At 38.7% G+C, this 21609-nt stretch overlaps 1 long non-coding RNA gene across 1 annotated transcript in view; it reads left to right on the top strand.

The window, feature by feature from the left end:
- Positions 1-21609, top strand: part of LOC131401910 (uncharacterized) — a 215292-nt gene that overhangs the window by 9287 nt on the left and 184396 nt on the right. Inside the window, exons 2-3 of the long non-coding RNA XR_009218113.1 lie at positions 4419-4500; positions 5809-5953. This is a non-coding gene — a long non-coding RNA (uncharacterized LOC131401910). The remainder of the gene's footprint in view (positions 1-4418; positions 4501-5808; positions 5954-21609) is intronic.

The following is a 21609-nucleotide window of genomic DNA, read 5'->3' as shown; positions in this document are numbered from 1 at the left end:
GTCACTTTCCCAGTTTTTTTTCATGGTTCATTTCCAGTTTCATAGCCTTATGGTCTGAAAAGATGCTTGTTATGATTTGAATCTTCTTAAATTTATTGAGGCTTGCTTTGTTTCCCAACATATGGTCTATCCTAGAGAATGTTCCATGCGCACTTGAGAAGAATGTGTAGTCAGCTGCTTTTGGATGGAGTGCTCTGTATATGTCTACTAGGTCCATCTCGTCCAGTTTTTCATTTAAGTCTACTATTTCTTTATTGACTTTTTGTCTGGATGATCTATCCATTGTTGTAAGTGGGGTGTTAAGATCCCCTACTATTATTGTGTTGTTGTTGATTTCTCCTTTTAGGTTTGTTAATAGTTGCTTTATGTACATTGGTGCTCCTATGTTGGGTGCATATATATTTATAAGTGATATGTCTTCTTGATGGAGTGTCCCTTTTATCATTATATATTTCCCTTCTTTGTCTTTCTTAACCTATTTTATCTTGAAGTCTACTTTGTCTGATATGAGTATGGCAACACCTGCTTTCTTTTGTTTGCCATTAGCTTGGAGTATTGTCTTCCATCCTTTCACTCTGAGCCCGTGCTTGTCTTTAGTGCTAAGATGTGTTTCCTGAAGGCAGCATATTGTTGGGTCTTGCTATTTAATGCATCCTGCCACTCCATATCTTTTGATTGGAGAGTTCAATCCATTTACATTTAGGATAATTATTGATATATGAGGGCTTAATGTTGCTGTTTTGTCACTTATTTTCTGGTTCTTTTGCATTTCCTTTGCTTCTTGTCCCATTTGTTTTGGACTGCCAATTCAGTTTGGTTGTTCTGTCTTATGACTCTTCTAGTTTTTTCTTTGTTTATCATATGTGGTTTTGAGGAAGTGGGGAGAGAGGACTCATAAGAGCCACAGGGCTACCATCAACATCTGAGCACCCCAGAGAGCGGATAAAGAGGGGCAAACTAGAAGCCTCCCACATCAGGGACCCAGAAGGCAAAAGAGAGCTCCCCCTTCCCCGCAAACCAGACCCTGCAGCTCAACCGATCAAACCAGACCTAGCGATCCGTGGCAGACCAGACCAAGAGATCTGTGACAGACCAGACCAAGTGATCGATGGCAGACCTCATCAAACGACCAGACCCATAGATCGCAGCGGGAAAAAAACAAAAAACAAAACTGTGGATTGCAGCAGAAAAACTGGGACAGAGTGCAGGGGGCTTAGACTACACAGCCCTTTACCACCAGACAGTGGTGGCAAGTGGAAATTGCAACCAGAGATTTCCAGGATGAGGAAAAACAAAACCAATACAGGAACCACAGTGCAAAAATATATGAAATCACCAGACCAGAAACAAAATGACAAGCACCCAGAAATCAACCCCGAAGACACAGAAATCCATAATCTAAATGACAGAGATTTCAAAATAGCTATCATAAAAACACTCAACGAAATACGAGACAACACAGATAAACAATTCAATGAGATTAGGAGTTTCTTCACAAAAGAGATTGAAATCATAAAGAAAAACCAATCAGTGCTGATGGAGATGAAGAACACAATGGAGGAGATAAAGGAGAATCTCAAATCTTTAAAGAACAGAGCTGACAATATGGAGGAAAGAATTAACACTTTAGAAGATAGGAACACAGATATATTCCAGATGGAAAAGGAGAGAGAACTAAGACTAAAAAGAAATGAAGAGAGACTCCTAGAAATATCTGACTCTATTAGAAAATGTAACATAAGAATTATAGGTATTCCTGAGGGAGAAGAGAGGGAAAGAGGAACAGAGAGCCTATTCAAGGAAATAATAGCTGAGAATTTCCCAAATCTGGGGAAGGAACAGGAAATACCAGTAAGCGAAGCCAACAGGACACCTATATATATTAACAGACAAAGGCCTTCACCACGACACCTAGTGGTAAGGTTAGCCAGGGTCAACGACAAAGAAACCATATTAAGGGCAGCTAGACAAAAACGAAAAATAACGTACAAAGGAACTCCCATCAGGCTGTCAGCAGATTTCTCAACAGAAACTTTACAGGCTAGAAGAGACTGGAATGATATATTCAAAATACTGATAGACAAAAACTTTCAGCCAAGAATACTCTATCCAGCAAAAATATCCTTCAAATATGATGGAGAAATAGTAACTCTCCCAGATAAACAAAAGCTAAGGGAGTTCATGGCCACGAGACCCCCCACTACAAGAAATACTCAACAAGGCACTCAGGCCTGAAAAAAGAAGAGAAAGGGAACACAAAGCTTGGAGTAAGGAGAAAAGTAGGTAGACAAAGTCAGAAAAATAGTAGATCTTTACCGGAATAGGTTAACAACCACTTAAATACTAAATTCAAAGATCAAAGGAAGAAACTCACCAAAAATAAATTTAACCTCATCACTGTAAACACACAGCCACAACACAAGATAGAATAAGATATAACAAAAACAACTTAGAAGGGGAAGAGGAAAGAGAATTCCATCCTTTTTAAGGGTGAATGGTATTCCACTGTGTTTTACACCACAATTTTTGTCAACTCATCCGTTTATGGACACCTGGCCTGCTTCCAGCTTCTGCTTATTTTGAATAATGCTGTTAAGAACACGTGTGTACGTATATGTCTTTATATATGTGTTCAGTTCTTTTGTTTTTATACCCATATATGGTGTTCTGAGATTCATTTTTTCACATGTGGGAGGGTTCCCCACACCTCCAACAAGCAATTCTTGGAATGCCAGCTGGTTGTCAGATAATTCAACTCAATTTGATGCTGTCAACCCAGAGTTACATCAGATTCCACAGTTTAAGGGCTCAGTCCTATAAGACTGCACACTCACCCAACCTCACCTCAACTTCAGATGCCAGTTACAAGCCCAGGCTGTTACCTGTACTTCTGACTGAGTGACTGTAAACCAGAGGTTCCCACAACCTCCTCCTTGGGTTTGATTAATTTGCTAGAGTGGCTCACAAAACTCAGAGAAACATTTACTAGATCACCAGTTTATTATAAAAAGATATAACTCAAGAACAGCCTGATGGAAGTGGTTCAGAGGGAAAGGTATGTGAGAAGGGGCACAGAGCTTTCAAGCCATCTCCAGGTGCACCAGTCTCCAAACAGTCCTTGTCATTGCCAATCTGGAAGCTCTCTGAAACTCATTCTATTGGGATTTTTATGGAGGCTCCCTCACGTAGGCATGATCAATTATTAACTCAGTTTCTAGCCCCTCTCCCCTCTCTGGAGGATAAGGGGTAGGACTAAAAATTCCAAGCTTCTAATCGGGGCTTGGTCTTTCTGGTAACCAGCCCCCATCCAGGAGCCATCCAGGAGCCCACCCAGAGTTGCCTCAATATAACAAATGATTCTCCTAGTGTTCTTATCACTTAGGAAATTACAAGGGTTTTAGGAGCTCTGTGCCAGGAACTGGAGACAGAGATCCATAAATATATTTTCTATTATTTCAGAACCCACAGGTAGAATTTCTAGATCAAATGGTAATTCTATTTTTCATTTTTGAACGAACTGCCATACTGTTTTCCACAGTTTTATATTCCTACCATCCAAGCACAAGGGTTCCAATTTTTCAAAATCCTTGCCAACACTCGTTATTTTCTGATTTTGTGATAGTAAAACTATTTTAATGTGTGTGAAGAGGTATCTCAATGTGGTTTTATTTTGTATTTTCCTGATACTTAGTGATGGTGAGCATCTTTTCACGTGTTTACTGGCCATTTTATATCTTTGGAGAAATGTCTATTCAAGTCCTTTGTGCATTTTTAAATTGGGTTTTTTTTTATTGTTGAGTTGTGGGTGTTCTTTATATATTCTAGATATTAATCCCTTATCAGATATGTGATTTGCAAATATTTTCAACCATTCTGTGGGTTGCCTTTTTACTTTGTTAATAGTATCTTGTGATACAGAAAACTTTTGCATTTTGATGAAGTCCAATTTGTTGTTTTTTTGTTGTTGCTTATGTCTTTGGTGTCAGATGAAAGAAATCATTGTTGGCAATGGCATTTGGACCCAATGACATGCAGCTTTTACCCTGTGTTTTCTTCTAAAGATTTTATAGCTTCAACTCTAATATTAGATCTTTGACCCATTTCGAGTTAATTTTTGTATATGGTGTAAGGTAAGTGTCCAATCTCCTTCTTTTGCATGTGGTCATCTAGTTTTCCCAGCACTATTTGTTGAAAAACTTATCCTTTCTCCAGTGAATGGTCTTTGCACCCTTGTCAAAAATCATTTGACCATATATGCAAAGGTTTATTTCTGGGCTCTCTATACTATTTCATTAGTATATTGTGTGTATTTATGCCAGTACCACACTGTTTTGATTACTTTGTAGTAAGTTTTGAAATCATGAAGTGTGACTTCTCTAACTTTGTTCTTCTTTTTCTACATTGTTTTGGCTATTTAGGGTCCCTTGAGAGTCCACATGAATTTTAGGATAGATTTTTCTATTTTTGCAAAAAACATCATTGGAATTTTTACCTCCTTGAGTGAGTTTATTCTTAAGTATTTTTCTCTTTTTGATGATATTGTAAATAAAAATGTAAAGTTTGTAAATTTCTTTTTCAGATTACTTATTATTAATGTATAGAAGAACAACTAATTTTTGCATGTTGATTTTGTGTCCTACTAGTCTGCAGAATTTATCAGTTCTAACAATTTTTTTGTGGAATTTTTAGGGGTTTCAACATATAAGATATTATTTGTAAACAAATGTAATATTACTTCTTCCCTTCCAATTTGGATGCTATTGCTTTCTTTTTCTTGCCTAATTGCTTTGGCTAGAACATCTAATACCGTGTTGAATAGAAGTGGTGACAGTGGGCATTCTTGCCTTTTTCCTGATCTTAGAGGAAAAGCTTTCAGTCTTTCACCCTTGAATACGATGTTCTCTGTGTATTTCTATATCTGGCTTTTATTATGTTGAAGTAGCTTCCTTTTACTCTGAGAGTTTTCTAGTGTTTTTAACATGAAAACATGTTTAGTTTTGTTAAGTCTTTTTCTGCATCCATTGAGATGATCCTGTGTTTTTTTTCCTCATTCTGTTAATGTGGTTTATTACGTTGATTCATTTTCATATATTGAAACATCCTTGTATTCCAGAAATAAATCCCACTTATAAATCCCACTTAAAAATGATGTATAATCCTTTTAATATGCTGCTGAATCTGGTTAGTTATTATTTTATTGAGGATTTTTGTATCAATATTCATCAAAGATACTGACTTGTAGTTTTCTTTTCTCTTAGTGTCTTTGGCTTTCATATCAGGGTAGTACTAACTCCATAGGATGACTTTAGAAGTATTCTCTCCTCTTCAACTTTTTGAAAGAGTTTGAAAAGAATTGGTGGTAGCTAATTAAAAAAAGGCTTTGGGCCCACAAACAAATTCAGCATAAAATAAATACAAATAAATATTTTTTTTAAATGTGAAAAAGACTTTTTCTTAAAAAAGATTAAAAATTAAGCAAGTGCATCCCTTATCACTTTATTTCTAAAAGCGTTTTTTAACCTAATAGTAAGCAGAAACAAATCATTAAAATTAAAATGACTCAAGTCTTAATTTTCTTCATTGTAAATTTTCTGACAGAAGTATATGGTGCCATCATGTACGACATCTTTTATGAAAAAATGGTCATTTTTTGTAGTATTTGAGAATATTATGAATTTCCCCAGTGGCCTTTGACAATACTCTGATATGCAAAGCTATCTTTTCAACATTTATGTCTTATTATTGTCCTTACCAAATTAAAAAATTTTGTCAGGTGCTAATTAATCAACTACTTTTCATATGATTCAGGTTCTCCGCCACCAACTTCCATAACCATCAGGATATTCTACAACTTCTGCAAGATTAACAATTTTACCATACACTGTATTTGTCTCACGTGGTTTAAAACATCCAGAAATCATTGATAAACTGACCCTGCCCAAACTAAAGCATGGTGAGTTATAAAAGATGGTAACTGTTAAGTGGGGAGGGATTGCAGGTTGAACTTAATTTTATAAGTGGTCAATTTATTACAGTATATTGTTCTATTATCTATTTCACTTCTTTTTTTAAAAAAGTGATATTTGAGGGCACTTAGATAATAAAAAGTTGAGAAGATAAGGAACTGATGTACTCTGTAAGCTTGAAATGTTTTCAAGCATAAGATACAATAAGAACTAAAACTAAGAAATGGCAGAGGAAATAGAGATAGGAGGATGAAATTGCAAAACTGAATCTATAATAATATCTCAATGGCTAGCGCTGTGGTGCCAAGAAGGTGGTGAAGTCAAAGAATTCGTAAAGATGATAATAGACTGCAAAGAAAAAAAGACTGAAATTTTTGTAGAGAGAATTTTTACAGACATATTACAGATAGAGAACAGGGAAGAGAAGTTGGAGTGAGAGACTATCTTCTTCTTAAATTACTTCCACTGTAGAGAACAAAAAACCAATTTGCTGAAATCTTTATTCCCTTCTATGACCCTGTGGAAGATCAAGATTTGGCCACCCTGAAATCTATCTCTTTACCTTGGTTGTTTTCTCTGAGGGCATTTGACCTCCCCCACTAACTGCCTAAAGAATTTAAAACAAAACATCTGTTTCAGGAAGGAGTTATTATCATGATGGCTGTAAATATAATGTACAATAGATGTTACAATAGAAAAGGCACCAAAAAGCCCATCTTATCAGAAGTTCTGTCTCTGGCCATATTCTTTGTATGGCCCTGCAAGGAGTTGCCAGACAGACATTTACATTTATAAGGGAAATCTCCATTTGTAAAGGTATCTGCCTCTCTGTATTGGGAAGAGGGGGAATGACCTCATTTCTAGAAACTTATCAATGTTAAAGGTGAGGCCTTAAATCTGCATAATAACCTCACCCTTGTTTACTGTGCTTTAGTGGTAATCTCCTGTAACTGACTCCCCCCACCCCCAACATCCTCCTCTGTCATTGGCTGAACATGATATTTAAGACGAGAATTCTGCTATTGTGTTGAGAAACGCAGTGTCCCTGTTTTCTCCCATGCATACGTGTTATAATGTCACATCCCTCCTTTTGCATCCCCGGGGAACAGGACAAATAAGCTCATCTGAAACCTCAACTGCCCAGCCTATGAAATAAGGCTGGCCACCCGTTCTCACAGAGGAGCCAACTGGAGGTAGGATTTTTGGTTCTGAATTCAGCTAAACATCTTCAAAGAATTATATCTGGCCTTCCTTATCCAGGGCTATCAGTGAAGGGCTGGCTGGCTTTTAGAGAAGACCAATTCACAGTCAGCTTAGACATTTTCTGTTGGGCTCTCTAGAGAAGGCTGTCGGGCTTGTCAATAAGAGTTTATATCTATGTGGGTTATATATTTTTATTTTATTCAGAGATTTATGAAGAAATTTACATGGTAAGTATTACTTATTATTGTGGGAGATCAAGATTTGGCCACCCTGAAATCTATCTCTTTACCTTGGTTGTTTTCTCTAGGGACATTTGACCTCCCACACTAACTGCCTAAAGAATTTGACATGGTGGCTCCTTCCTGGAACAGATCTATCATGATGGCTGTAAAGATAACGTAGGGTAAATGTTACAATAGGAAAGGCACCAACAAGCCCCTCTTATCAGATGTTCTGTCTCTCTGGCCACATTCTCTGGATGACTCTGCGAAAAGTTGCCAGACAATCATTTACATTTATAAGAGGAATCTCCATTTATAAAGGTATCTTCCTCTCTGTTTGGAGAAGAGAGGGGGATGAGCTCATTTCTAGTGACTTATCAATGTGGAAGGTGAGGCCTTGAGCTATATAATAAACCTTACTCTTGTTTACTGTGCTTTAGTGGTAATCTCCTATAACTGACTCCCCCCACCCCCCAAATCCTCCTTTGTCATTGGCTGAAAATGATATTTAAGACGAGAATTTCTGCTATTGTGTTGAGAAACGCAGTGTCCCTGCTTTCTCCCATGTGTACATGTTACTAAACTTGGTATTATTTTCTCCTGCTAACCTGTCTTGTTGATTATTTGGCCAGCCAGAAGAACCTTAAGGGAAAGGGTAGAGGGAGATTCACTCTCTTCCCCCTACATTATCAAGAAAAATGGTTGTCTATTCTCAGGTCATTTAAGCAAAATCCTCCTCTCAGGGTCCACCCATAGACAAAGCCCAGATTTAATCTCCAAGCGTCTGCCAGGCATTCTGTGGTCAGTGGGAAGCTCTCAAGTTGGCAGCCTGTTCTCTTGTGTCCTTTGCTGGTACTTAATGTTCCATCTCTTCAAGGTACAACTAGACAGAGGCTCAAAGGACTTGACATTGGAGAAATGTACTTTACATTCTCTTTCGACTGCTACACTTTTCCAAAAGACTCTCAGCATTTCCAGTAATTGTGCAGCAGTTTACCCAACACTAAGATTCTCACTATAAAAATTAAAATAAATAAATTTTGGAAAGGAAAAAAGTGATCTTTGCAATTTGGTACAGAATCTATATAATGGGTGCATCCTTATAAATGGAGGAAAAATAACAAATTTAACTATTTTGATTAGTTAACACTGTAAGTAATATACTTTATATATTACTAATTTTGAGATTATTTGTATTTAAAAATACTGTTTCAATCCCCTAAATCATTGTAAGTGGTAGAGTCTGCCATCTGCTTCGGCTGAGCAGTTATATACAACAAGTCAGCCAAAATTCCTCCATTCCTGTATAATCCTATATGTGGGTGGATAGTGTGGGTGGTTAGTTCTTATAGATTGTTTGAACACGTGCATATCACAAAATACAATTGGCCATTAAAAATTAAAATGTTCACCAAATACAAGATTATCTGATTCCCAGAAAAAGAAAACATTACTGTAACATTAAGGCCAAAACTATCAAAAAGGAAGCCAAGATACAGTCAAGTAAAGCTTTTGCTGAAAAGTTAATTGGCTCATCTTTGAAACTTTGTCATGTTTATTATGTAAGCAAGATACTTTCAGAGCCTAGAATATAGAGAGTGCTTATTGGTAAGTTAACATTGTGATCATTTATTTTGTAAATGTTAATATGAGAGATGTAATTCATTTTCTACTATATTCAGATTTTCAAGTTCTGCTAAATCTAAGGCCACATTACTGGCAAGTTGGGATACCTCTAGACATCTGAAAAATATGAGTCCTACACAGAAGCTTATACATTCTCTATTCATCAGATTCTAAATTCTAAAACATTCTAAGGTTTTGGAACAAACCAATGGCATTCCAAATTTACAGTAAGGGTGCACGTGCAATACATGATCGTATAGGAAGAGACATCCAGATTTTAAATAAAGGAGATTGTGGACAAAAATAAAATATATTTTCACATCTGAAAGGGGATTTCAAGAAAGAAGGGACTCTCAGAACATGTGGTAAGTGGTAAATAAGTTACCAAAGGGTCTCTAAAAGAGAACATATTGTGGAAAAAAGACCTTAAACGCAGATAGCTAAAACGGCATCTCTGGAATCCTTACAGTGAAACAGACGCTGAACTACTTTTGCCTAAAATTTAAAATGCATCTTATCCTCTAAACAAATACCACGTCCCTGCCATGCAGCTTACCTGGGCATGGTGACGTGTTTGAATCATTTTCTAATTCATTGGCCCTTAAACTTGATGGGCACCAGAAGCACCTGGAGCCCTTGTTGAAACCCAGATTGCCAGGCCCCACCCCAGAGTTTCCAGTTCTGCAGGTCTGCAGCAGCACATGAGAATTTGCATTTCTACCCAGTTCCCAGGTGATGCTGATGCTGCTGGTCCACGGACCCCACTTTGAGATCCACAGCCTAACTTACACCCTATATATGGTTACCAAATCCATTATTTCATCCTTTGGCTTCTACTTTTCCTTTATCACATCAGCACCTTAGCTCCGAATCTCCTCACCTAACAATGGGAATACTTGGAGAATTTAACAGCTGGTCCTCCTTTCCGGCTCAGTTCTCCCTCTTCCTCTCAATACTACAATCTCTTGCCAGGTAATTGTTCCTTAAACATCAGTTCATCATAGATCTTCCTTGCTCAAAATCTCATGGCTCTTATGCTGAGCACAAGACATTTTAAATTGTCTACTTAGCTCATAAGGTCTGTAATAGCCTGTAGAATATGGACACCCTGTTCCCTGCCCTGCCTACTATAAAGGAGTATGTGAGGATTACATGAGATACAGTCAGTTCTCGTTATGCAGTGTGACATTCTATAAAGTCACTGTGAACAGTGAATTGGTGAATATGACCCACTGCTACTACAGGAAATGCAGGGTTAGGTTGCTGCGAGCCTTAGTTACATTTTCTTCAATTGATCAATACATAACCTTATTTTCTGTGTGTTTCTCTTTAAAGTCACCTTATTTAAGATATATTGTTGATATATTAACATTGAACTCACACCAACAGCACTGTACCTCCTGTCTGAAAGAAGCTTGTTGAACACACATACTTTCTCTGTAAAGGCACAGCCTCTTGCCCTGAGGAACACCAGGCAGCATTGCAGCACTACACATGGGGGACATATTAAACAGCAAAGTCACCAACACAAAGCACAAAAAGATAAGAAATGAGGCACTAAATAGACTGCAAGAAGGACATTTGTTTACAGTATGAGCTGAAACGAGGGCAGAGCGTCACCTGGTTCCCCCTCAGCTGGGAACGTGCACGTCCAGTGAATCAAATTTTTCACCACTTTGTGCATATCTGCAAATGGACATGAAAGCCCTGTGGGTGTTTATTCGGAGGCTGCCAGTACATTTTAGCTAGTGGGCAAGTGTGCAAACATGGAATCCACAAATAATGAGGATCAACTATATTATGAAAGCATCCTTTCAAAACCAGAGTATTGATCAGATATAAGAGCAATAATGATAACATAACAGCTAACATTTAAGTGCCTACTATGTGCCAGCAGCTCTTCTAAGTACTGTACATAAGTTAATGCATTTAAATCTCACTAAAACCCTATGAGACAGGAGTAATCATTAGCCGCATTTTATAGATGAGGAAACTAAGGCTCAGAGAGTAAATACTTTGCACAGGTTCCCCAGTTAAAAGTGGAATAACTGGGATTGGTACCCAGACAAACTGGTCAAAGGTCACAGCCTCAACCACTATGATAGAAATGTGAGCAGATTTTCTACCACTCCCTGAAAAGCCCCTTCTGCTCCAGTCAGTGTAGTCTCCCACATACTTATTCACTCATCAAACATTTTCTGAATGCCCCAAAGGTGTGAGGTACTGTGTTTAGATACTGGAGGGACAAATAGAATGTCAATGCATATAATCCATAACCAATCTATAAATCAAAATTGAAGTGAGTTTATGATAAGCCAAACTTTGAGGGTCATATAGCCCAGGAGAGTCCTTTCACGAAGAAATGGAGCACTCCAAAGAAGTGGGGTGTACAGAGTGGTTATATACCATCAAAGAGCACGTATCACATGTGATTGCAATGTCCCTTTTACAGTAGTCATGACGTTGACCTCTCGGAATGTCAATTGATGGACACAGTGGGTATCAAGTCTGCTGTCTCCATGGGCGTGGCTGTTGTCTGGAGTTGGGTCATCACAGGATGAGAGCAGCAATCAAATTCTAGCCTAGGGAGAAATGCTTATCCTTAAGGAAATGCCAATGTGGGGGAAGTTGCATTTACATCTTAAGGGCGTTGCTTTTGTCTTTGGGACATGTTAATTGCTTAAAGCAGATATACAATGGATGAACAGAGGCTACAGGCCCCTTTTGGAAAAAAAAAAAAAAAAACAAGGTCAGGCCCAGTTAGTTTTACACTAAATGGCTTCCTCATATGCTCCAATATATCCTATTGCTTGCCATTTATTTATCAAGAAGTAGGATAGTCTCAGCTTTAAGGAGCTCACTGTTTATGAGACATGAATAAAACAACAGTTATGGAAAAGTAGATAAGTACAGGGTCCCAGAGTGGGGACATAAAAAGGGGTCTCTGGATGGAGACCTCTCAGGTAAAGTGTCCAAGAGGAAGGAACATTTGACATGAGTTTAGATTAAGAAATAGGAATTAAGTTGATCAAAAAAGTGGGTGGAGGACAGAAGAAACACATATAAAAATACAGATATAAAGGATGCTAAAGATTTCAGAAAATGCTATTTTTAAGGCTGGAACAAAGCGAACATGTAGGAGACAGTGGGTGATGAGGCTCAAGATGAGGACAGCAAGGCAAAGCCTTCGTGTCCAGCTCTTGAGTCTGAATGTTCTCTCAGATGCTCTGAGCAGTCATTGAAGGAGTCTAAGCAGATGTCAGATTTAAGCAAATTTGGATTCTAGGAGGTAACTCTGGAGGCATTGTGGAGGAACGATTAGAAGAAATTAAGACTGGAAGTAAAGGGACCTGTTGGGAGACTAGGCTGCGATCCAGATAAGATAGGCCTTGGCTCAGGCGGGGGGTCTGCAGGTGGAGGAAGCCAGGAGGTGGAAAGCAGTGCTGGGCTCCTGCAGGAGGAAACTAAGCTGCCTCTCAGTCACGGGAAGACTGTGTCTGTCATGGCCTCCCCACCCCCATGCCCAAATGCCATGTTCCTTTCTATGCCTGTACCTTTCCCCTCTTCCCCCATCTGAAATCCTCACTCTTTCTTCCTTCCACCTGCCCAAAAGTGGTCCCTTTGAGGACTTGATCTAGTTCACCTCTCCTAAGAAGCTGTCCTTAATTACAATTTCTGGATAACATTCCCATTTTTTTAAGTTCTATAATACAACATACACTAATACCTTGGTAGAATCTAATTACATCTTGCAAACCATTTCATGTACGTGGAGGAGCTTGGAACCTTATAATTCTTTGTATTTCCCTCAATACCTACCACAGATACCTTGCATATATAGGTCAATAGATGTCCAGTAAAGTTCAATAAAGAAGCACCCTTTATTAGCTAAAAACTTTTATGAGCTCAGTTATTCCTTTAGATCAGCTGCTTGAACCATTTGTTTTTCTCCACAGGTCAACAGTGTTGCCCAGAACAAATGAATTTTACACCTTCTCAAACTCAATAGAGCAAAGATGGAACTTCATTCCCCCTGCAAGCCTTACTGCCCTAGAGAAAAGCAAAAACAACGTGTGACGTCTAATTTTTCCTCCACATTCTCATCTCAAATTGCAACTGTTTTCCAAATGTTAACTGGTTTTCATTCTTAAAACTGACAGAAAAATTTCTCATTATTTCCTTTTCTTTTTTTTTTTTTTGTGTGAGGAAGATCAGCCCTGAGCTAACTTCTGATGCCAATCTTCCTCTTTTTGCTGAGGAAGATTGGCCCTGGGTTAACATCTGTGCCCATCTTCCTCTCCTTTATATTGGATGTTACCACAGCATGGCTTGACAAGGGGTGCATCGGTGCACGCCAGGATCTGAACACTTGAACCTGGGATCTCCGTAGCGGAGCGCGTGCACTTACCCGCTGTGCCACAGGGCTGGCCCCTCTCTTTATTTCTAAAGCTGAAATGTCTAAATCATTCTCTGGGCTAGTTGGAGTTTCTATAAAATGAAAATATACGTTCCAGAATAATCCTTAACTTTCCAGAATAATCCTTAATATATTATGGTAAACACCTTGGCAAAATGTCACTGATTTTCAATGTCAGTGCCTCTACAAGGGTATCCTCGCATTGTTTCCCTTCCAACCACCTCTCACTGTGCCCCTCCCCAGGCTCATGGGCTCAAAGTGTTTACTGAGCACTAAGAATGATCAGAGTCTGAGGGAGACTTCAAGGATGACAAAGCCATGTTTTCTGACCCCAATCATCTCTCTCCATCTCTCCTTTAACCTCTATTTTTCTTATTCTGGTTCCTATTTTAGTTGTTTACTTGTCCTGTGAATTGATGTTTTGTGGTTTATAATTACTATGTAAATTCATATTACTTTTTGCCTTAGAGTTTAGAAAGAACTTACATTAAACAATGTTTTTTCTCAGCCCTTTGATGTGTCTAATATCTTCCAATGCAATTCAAGTGGCTTCTTGTTTTTACATCTCCATAATTATTCCTTCAGAATTATGTTCACCCCACACTTGTGATCTGACCAATGCTGCTTCACTCTTTAAACTTTTCTATGCCGAGACTCACGGGAGGAATCCCTCAAGCACCATCAACTAGGCGAACCCACATTCCTCACATCTGTTTCCTTGATTTGTTCCTAAATAAAGATGTTTCTTTTTTGTGTGTGTGAGCAAGATCAGCACTCAGCTAACATCCATGCTAATCCTGCTCTTTTTCTTTTGCTGAGGAAGACCAGCTCTGAGCTAACATCTATTGCCAATCCTCCTCCTTTTTTTTTCCCCAAGCCCCAGTAGATAGTTGTATGTCATAGTTGCACATCCTTCTAGGTGCTGTATGTGGGACTTGGCCTCAGCATGGCCAGAGAAGCGGTACGTCAGTGCGCACCCGGGATCTGAACCCGAGCTGCCAGTAGCTAAGCGTACGCACTTAACCGCTAAGCCACGAGGCCGGCCCAAGATGTTTCTGAAAATAATAATGAATTGTATAAAAAGCACTATCACAGATACCTTCAAGAGAACAAATGGAAAAGAATATTCAATTCCTCAGATAAGTTTGCAATCAAATGTGGCATTGAGGGGACGAGGGGGCACTGATCAGAGCAGGATCCTAAGAGAAGAGTTTTAAATCAATTTCAAATGAGGTTAAAACTGGAATGAGATAATATTTTACCAGTTAGCTGAAATCATAAGCATTTTCCTGACCTTTGAGAGTTTATTTGCATATAAACTCTACATGTGGGGTAAGAGAGTGCTGATATTGTTTAATTTCTTTTTATTATTCAGCACTTTGTAATAGATGTGGCTATTCACAATGAATAAACATCATAATGTGGAGAGACTCAACTTTCAACTGCCTGATATCATCAATTCTTACACAAAGCTAGAGTTTTAAAGATTAAATTTCATTCTAGTTACCTGTCAACTAGTCCATTTATATCAGAAAGATGCTGAGTTTTATAAAAATACTTCAAAACACAAATTTTATATGTAATTTCAAAAGCAAAAAATGAGGTAAAAACTGGGTGGTAACCCGTTTTGCTACCATATATTAATCTTTAACATGGGAGCAAACATTTTTAGAGAATATAATTGATATTTGCCTATTTGTATATTGTAGAATGTTATTTACAGTTTTAATAGTTTTTCAAATACCAGAGAATAAAAAACAGAATTGTTTCAGTTTTATGAAATAGTTTTTCAGACATAGCAGATTTTCACAGCATATTACTTGAAAATAAAATAATCAGTTAGTGAGGTTTAAGCAATGTGGTTTTATTTTAAACTTGTTCCTTCCATAGGAGCATCAATAAAAGCCCTCCAGGAGTGGCTGATGCTCTTTCCCTCCACACGAGCACCAGCTGCGTTTGCTTTAAGCATCAGACTCTCGGGCAACACCATAGCCCTCAACTCCGTTTAGTTGAGAAAAGGCTTTATGAGTCGTGTGTTTTTTCTAGGGGTATGGAGCTCCCAGACTTATTAACTACAGGGAGAAAGTAAAAGTCAGAACACATTCAATAAACTCCAGTGTGCTCAGGTGAGAGGATAGGTGCCTGAACTCACATCTGAAGAAGAACTTAGAGGATGCTTTCTCACTCTGCTTCGTGCCTCTGACTAAGCTGTCCTGGACTTCCCCGTTACGGCCACAGAATAACACAGGCAGCCTTGATGGACCAGAAATCCTCCTATGTCCATCATTTGTACAGAGTAAACTGGCTTAAGACCACTCGTTTCCTGCTACAGTGGTAATTTACAGACATACAGAACTGCCATCTAGTGACTAAGAAGAAAACAGCAAGGTGCTTTACATGGAAAGTGAAATTGTGAGTTTTTTAAAAAAGAACAGTGCAGCACTAAAGTTGGTAAAGTTCACACAACGTGACGCACGAAAGTTATAGTAAAACTGAAAAATGTGTAGGTGAATTAATCAGTTGTTCTCTCTGCCTCTAAAACATGTCTTGACATCTGACTCATAAATAGTTTAAATATAATAGGATAACTTTGGAAACAAACTTCTCATCTCATCTCATCCAATGCTGTTGGCAGAAACTGGTATTAAATAGCCAGATGGTGAGTACCCATGTTGAAGCACCATTTTTATCACAGTGGAGAGAATAGAGGCATAAACCCAACAAATTGATGTTCAGATCTTCCCTCTTACCCTTGATCAATTTTGTAAACATGGTCTTATTTTGTTTGTGAGGAAGATCAGCCCTGTGTTAATTCTGCCAATCCTCATCTTTTTTTGCTGAGGAAGACTGGCGCTGGGCTAACATCCATGCCCATCTTCCTCCACTTTATACAGGATGCCACCACAGCATGCCTTGCCAAGCGGTGCGTAGGCGCGCGCCCAGGATCCGAACCGGCGAACTCCGAGCCGGCACAGTGGAGCGAGCACACTTAACTGCTTGCGCCACCGGGCAGGCCCCTAAACATGGTTTTCTTTATCAGTTAAATATGAATTATAACAGTTACTTTAAAGGATTACTGTAAGAATTGCATGAGGTAATACAGTAAAGGGACGGGTGTAGAGTGATAGTTAATTCTCCTGCCTTGTCTCTCTTCTATGAAACATACACAAATCATTCAAGGAGAGAACTCGTCTATACAATAAACTTATGACAAAGAGTCAATGGCTCCAGAAGTAAGGGCCACCATTGTTGAGGGCTTAACCTCAACTGCTTCCAAATACTGTTAACTTTCAATTAATTTTATGTATTTTATGTCTTCCAGACACTTCACTGGCTAGAAGGAATGGAGAAGGTGTGAAAATTAAATTGATGTATTTCACCCTTGAATGTCCAAGCTGTAACATCAGGTGTTTTAAATCACCTAGTTTTCTGTTTATTATTATATATTTTACCATGGTTCACAGCCTGAAAAAATAGAAAATCATAATTTTACACACATGAATATATATCTTGACTATTACAGCTGGAATCTTAATGTATAGAGCAATGTTGTACATGTTTTGTCCTTGTTGATAGTACAGAATACTTTGGTCCAGGTTTTCTTTGGCATTATCATATATAATGAAGAACTCAGTAACATATGCCCTGGAGATAAGGATTTAGAAAAATCTAACATGCTATCCTAGTCATGTCTCAAAAAAAATGCTATAAAAATAATGAGAGGCTACTTTGAAGGCGCTATTTTTCTTAATTATTTCCAACTTTATGTCCCTTTACCTGTTTTTAATCATTCTGCATCTTATTTGCTATTGGCTAATCATCTCAAGATAATTAGTAACCCTCAGCTGAGTCCACCATGCCTCTTCAAGTGCCCCAGGCTGATGTCGGTCTCAGCTCTGAAAAAAGAACCTGGGAAAACCTGTTTTGTGGCACTATCCTTAAGGATATCTTTACTCTTACAATAATAGCTATATTTTTGAAAGGCACCAGAGGATTATAAAATCAAGTACTCGACCAATGTCGTATCCTCATTTTCCCTCCAGGGGGAGCACAAATTTCATGTGTAATGCAGGGGTGCTGCTTTATTGGTTTTTCCTTTCAAGATATTTTATTGCTTGTAAAACATGTCAATGTAAATAATCCATAATCAATCTATAAATCAAAATTGGGGTGAGTTTATTATGAGCCAACATTGGGGACCATGGCCCTGGGCCTTCCTTCCCTAAGGAAGGAATGGCACCGCAGAAGTGGAGTGTACAGAGCGGTTATATACTGTGAAAGAGCATGTATCACATGAGATTGCAATGTCCCTTTTACAATAACCACAAGATCGCCCTGCCAGGTTGCCCTGCCAGAATAGCTATTGATGGACACAGTGGGGAGGGCGTGGCTGGTGTCAGGTCTGTTGTCTTGAGCTGGGCGGTCACAGGATGACTGCAGCAGTCAAATCCCAGCCTAGGGAGAAATGCTATCCTTAAGAAAATGCCAAGGAGGGGGAAGTTGCATCCTTGTCTTAAGGGCATTTACTCTTCTCTTTGGGACATGGCAAAGCAGATACACAATGCAGGTGACAGGCCCTTCTGGAAAAAGAAACCCAGGCTGAATTAGTTTTACCCCAAACGGCTTCCTCATATGCTCCAATATATCCTATTGCTTGCCATTTATTTATCATTTTCCCTTTTTGATCTATAATATTTTGATAGAAAGCATTGATGATCAAAATATTGTCCCTTGGCGCCAGGGTGGTTGCTGCCTGCCCTAGGTCCATCATGTCCCTCGGTGCCAGGCTTTTACTTCATTTATTTGCCCAGTTGTCCCCCTTGGGGGGAATTAATTGGATATAGTGGACAAGCAAAGAGGTATACATATATTAATAGAGGAAGCATTTCATGGGTTTTGGATTAATTTTAGGTTGTTGCACAAACATTGTGTATGTGCTTTTTATGACTCCTTGTATTTACGCTATTCACAATTATAGAACAAGTACAATAACAATGATAATAATTTAACATCTTTGAAAAGATTATTTTAAAATGAGTTCTTAGGTGTGGTCCTTATCAAAAAACGAAGTTTATCCTAGGTTATAAGATCAATCGGCCACCTCAAGTTTCATTACTCCAGCTTACATGACAGTCTCACAGCACTGAGTAAAGAAAACAGCAATTAGTTTAAGTATTATGACTAGTACAAGAATTCCAGGAAGTAATAGAAATAGGAATTGCAATCCAGATGGAAAAAGGGAACCAATACCAGAAGGGAGCCAACCAAACAACTCAAGACTGAACGCAGGATTGCTTAAGGCATTCAGCTGCTTTTTCATGGGCTTTAGCAGAGACGACACATTGGAAGACTCGTCAGGTATGAAAACAGAGCATTCAGTTTGAATGATTGTACACGTACCACCTTGGGATGTAGTTAAAATATCTAAGGCCATTCTATTTTGAAGGACAGTCTTTTTATTAAAGACATTTTAGTATTTAATAAGGCAATTCTTGCTTCACTGTCATTAAGGGCTTCCGTATGTAATGTGACATCCTTTAGCCCTAAAAAAGGAACAAATATAGCTAGCTGCTCGGTGGTCATACCAGGGGAACACTGAATGAGCCCACTTGGCCTTAAGCAGAGGAATGTTGGCAGCAGTTTTCACTGTGAATACTTCCCTGCATTTAAGGGAAGGTCGGTTGCAGTGTTTTAGCCATCAGGCCAGCAGTCAAGGCCAGAGATTTGTTCTATATAACCATTAAGTTATATTAGGAGCCACCCGATAGATGCCTGGACATTAAGACAAGTCTGTTCCAAATCCTTAAGTATGATAGTATTCTGAAAATCTTAAATGTAACAATTATAAAATAGGTATACGGTTTAAGCATAACAAAGGTTTAAATGAGTGGATTTAAGGTTGGGAATACAGGCCTGGTCCGGAGTCTTGAGACAGCTGTCTACAAGCGATGTTGTCTTCTTCTCATCCTGGTTTGGAGATATTCGTATTGGCCAGATGAAGTCAGGTTTCAGAAATAGGAACTGTAACGCGCTCAGATGCAAAAGCCTCTTTTTAAAACAAGAAATGTGAATCCATGAGTCTATGTCTTTTGATTCTGCAGCGCACGAACTGGTTAAAAGTACCTGGTATGGTCTATTCCAATAGGGCTGTAGAGTCTTTTATTTGATGTCTTCTCTGATAAATAAATTTTCTAGGTTTTCATCCGTAAGGTCTGGGAGGGATCTGTAAAAAGAATCGGCTACCGACTTGTCATGTGTATATATTTTTAAGTGTCTCAATGAGACCTTGGCAGTAATTAAGATATTTTCTTTAAGCAAAGTTGATTCATACATTTCTTTATCTAATTGCATAGGCTGTCCAGTTATTATCTCAAAAGGAGATAGCCGATGTTTAGCAAAGGGCGTGGATCTAAGATTGAGGAGCAGTAGTGGAAGAGCTTTCAGCCATGAGATGAAATGTTCCTGAAACCTTCGCCAATTGAGTTTTGATTGTGCCGTTAGTTCTTTCCACCAATCCTGAGGATTGGGAATGTTAAGCGCAGTGGAAATGCTGTATCATTGGCCCAATATTACAAATAGACTAATTATTTGTCCAGTGAAATGAGTTCCCTGGCCACTATGTAACTCAGCAGGAATTTTCCAGACAGGAATTATTCTCTCTGATAGTAATTTACCTACTATTAGAGCCATTGCTCTTCTGCAAGGAAAGGCCTCAACCCAATGTGAGAACATGCAGTCATTACAAGATGTATTTATCCTTGAGATGGTGGCATTTGGACACAGTCCGATTGCTATACCTCAAAGGGTCCCTTAATAAAGGGAAAGTGGCCTTGTGATTCATGTAGTAGTGTCCCTAGATGATATTTTGGGCATATAACACAATCAGTATAGCTTTATGAGCCGCTGTGGGAGAAGGTTTTTAAAAGCATTGGTCTTCCCACAAAATTATCTTTTCAGGTGCCCAATGGGTTAATTGGTGTATATGCTGGAGCAGTGGCAATTGTGCTCCAATAGATACTATGGGTTTTTTTTACTGGGTGCAAACCACATCTATGAGGGGGTGTGAAAAACTCCCCCTTTTGACTGCTATATCTGTTTCTCTTCTTCCGTGGCGATTTCTTTCAAGCCTGTGGAAAGAAGTCTTCTATTGGGTTAGCAGAGTTAATAGGAATTAGCAGGTGTGGGAGATCAAGATTTGGCCACCCTGAAATATATCTCTTTACCTCGATTGTTTTCTCTGATGGACATTTGACCTCCCCCAATAACTGCCTAAAGAATTTGACATAGTAACTCTTTACTGCAACAGATCTTCTATCTGATGGCTGTAATATAATGTAAAATAGATGTTACAATAGGAAAGACACCAACAAGCCCATCTTATCAGAAGTTCTGTCTCTCTGGCCACGTTGTCTGGATGGCCCTGCTGAGGAGTTGCCAGACCAACATTTACATTTATAAGGGAAATCTCCATTTGTAAATGTATCTCTCTCTCTGTATTGGGAACAGGGGGTATGACCTCATTTCTAGAAACTTGGAAGGTGGAAGGTGGAACATGGAAGGTGAGGCCTTAAATCTGCATAATAGCCTTACTCTTGTTTACAGTGCTTTAGTGGTGATCTCCTGTAACTGACTCCCCCCACTCCCAACATCCTCCTCTGTCTTTATGTAAAGACGCTATTTAAGATGAGAATTTCTGCTATTTTTTGAGAATCGCAGTGTCCCTGGTTTATCCCATGTATACATGTTATTAAACTTGGTATTATTTTCTCCTGCTAACCTGTCTTGTTAATTATTTGGCCAGCCATAAGAACCTTAAGGGAAAGGGCAGAGGGGGATTCTCCCTCTTCCCCCACACAGGCATTCTTGAGGGTAGACAGCATATCCAGCTTGGTAATATCTTGCTTATCACTTAAGTAAGACCCATCTGTAAACCAAATTAAATAGAATGCAGTCGTGGTCCTTCCTCTTGTAATGTTGGAAGCATAGTGAGTAATATTTACCTACACAGCATAACCTAAGAAGTTTTATCATTTACTTGACAATGCCTCTCGTGCAATTTAGCATAGCAAACTAGCCTAATTAGTTTAGTATCTCCCTCTTTATAGGAAGAGATAAAATTTTCTTGAGAATTGTCAGGGTCCTTTGAAAATTCTCAAAGAAAAAAGTTATAAGACAG

Source organism: Diceros bicornis (genome assembly GCF_020826845.1).
Source record: "Diceros bicornis minor isolate mBicDic1 chromosome 22 unlocalized genomic scaffold, mDicBic1.mat.cur SUPER_22_unloc_1, whole genome shotgun sequence".
Taxonomy (NCBI): Eukaryota; Metazoa; Chordata; class Mammalia; order Perissodactyla; family Rhinocerotidae; genus Diceros; species Diceros bicornis.
The sequence above is the reverse complement of the archived record's forward strand: the minus strand, read 5'-3'. Positions and strand labels throughout refer to the sequence as shown.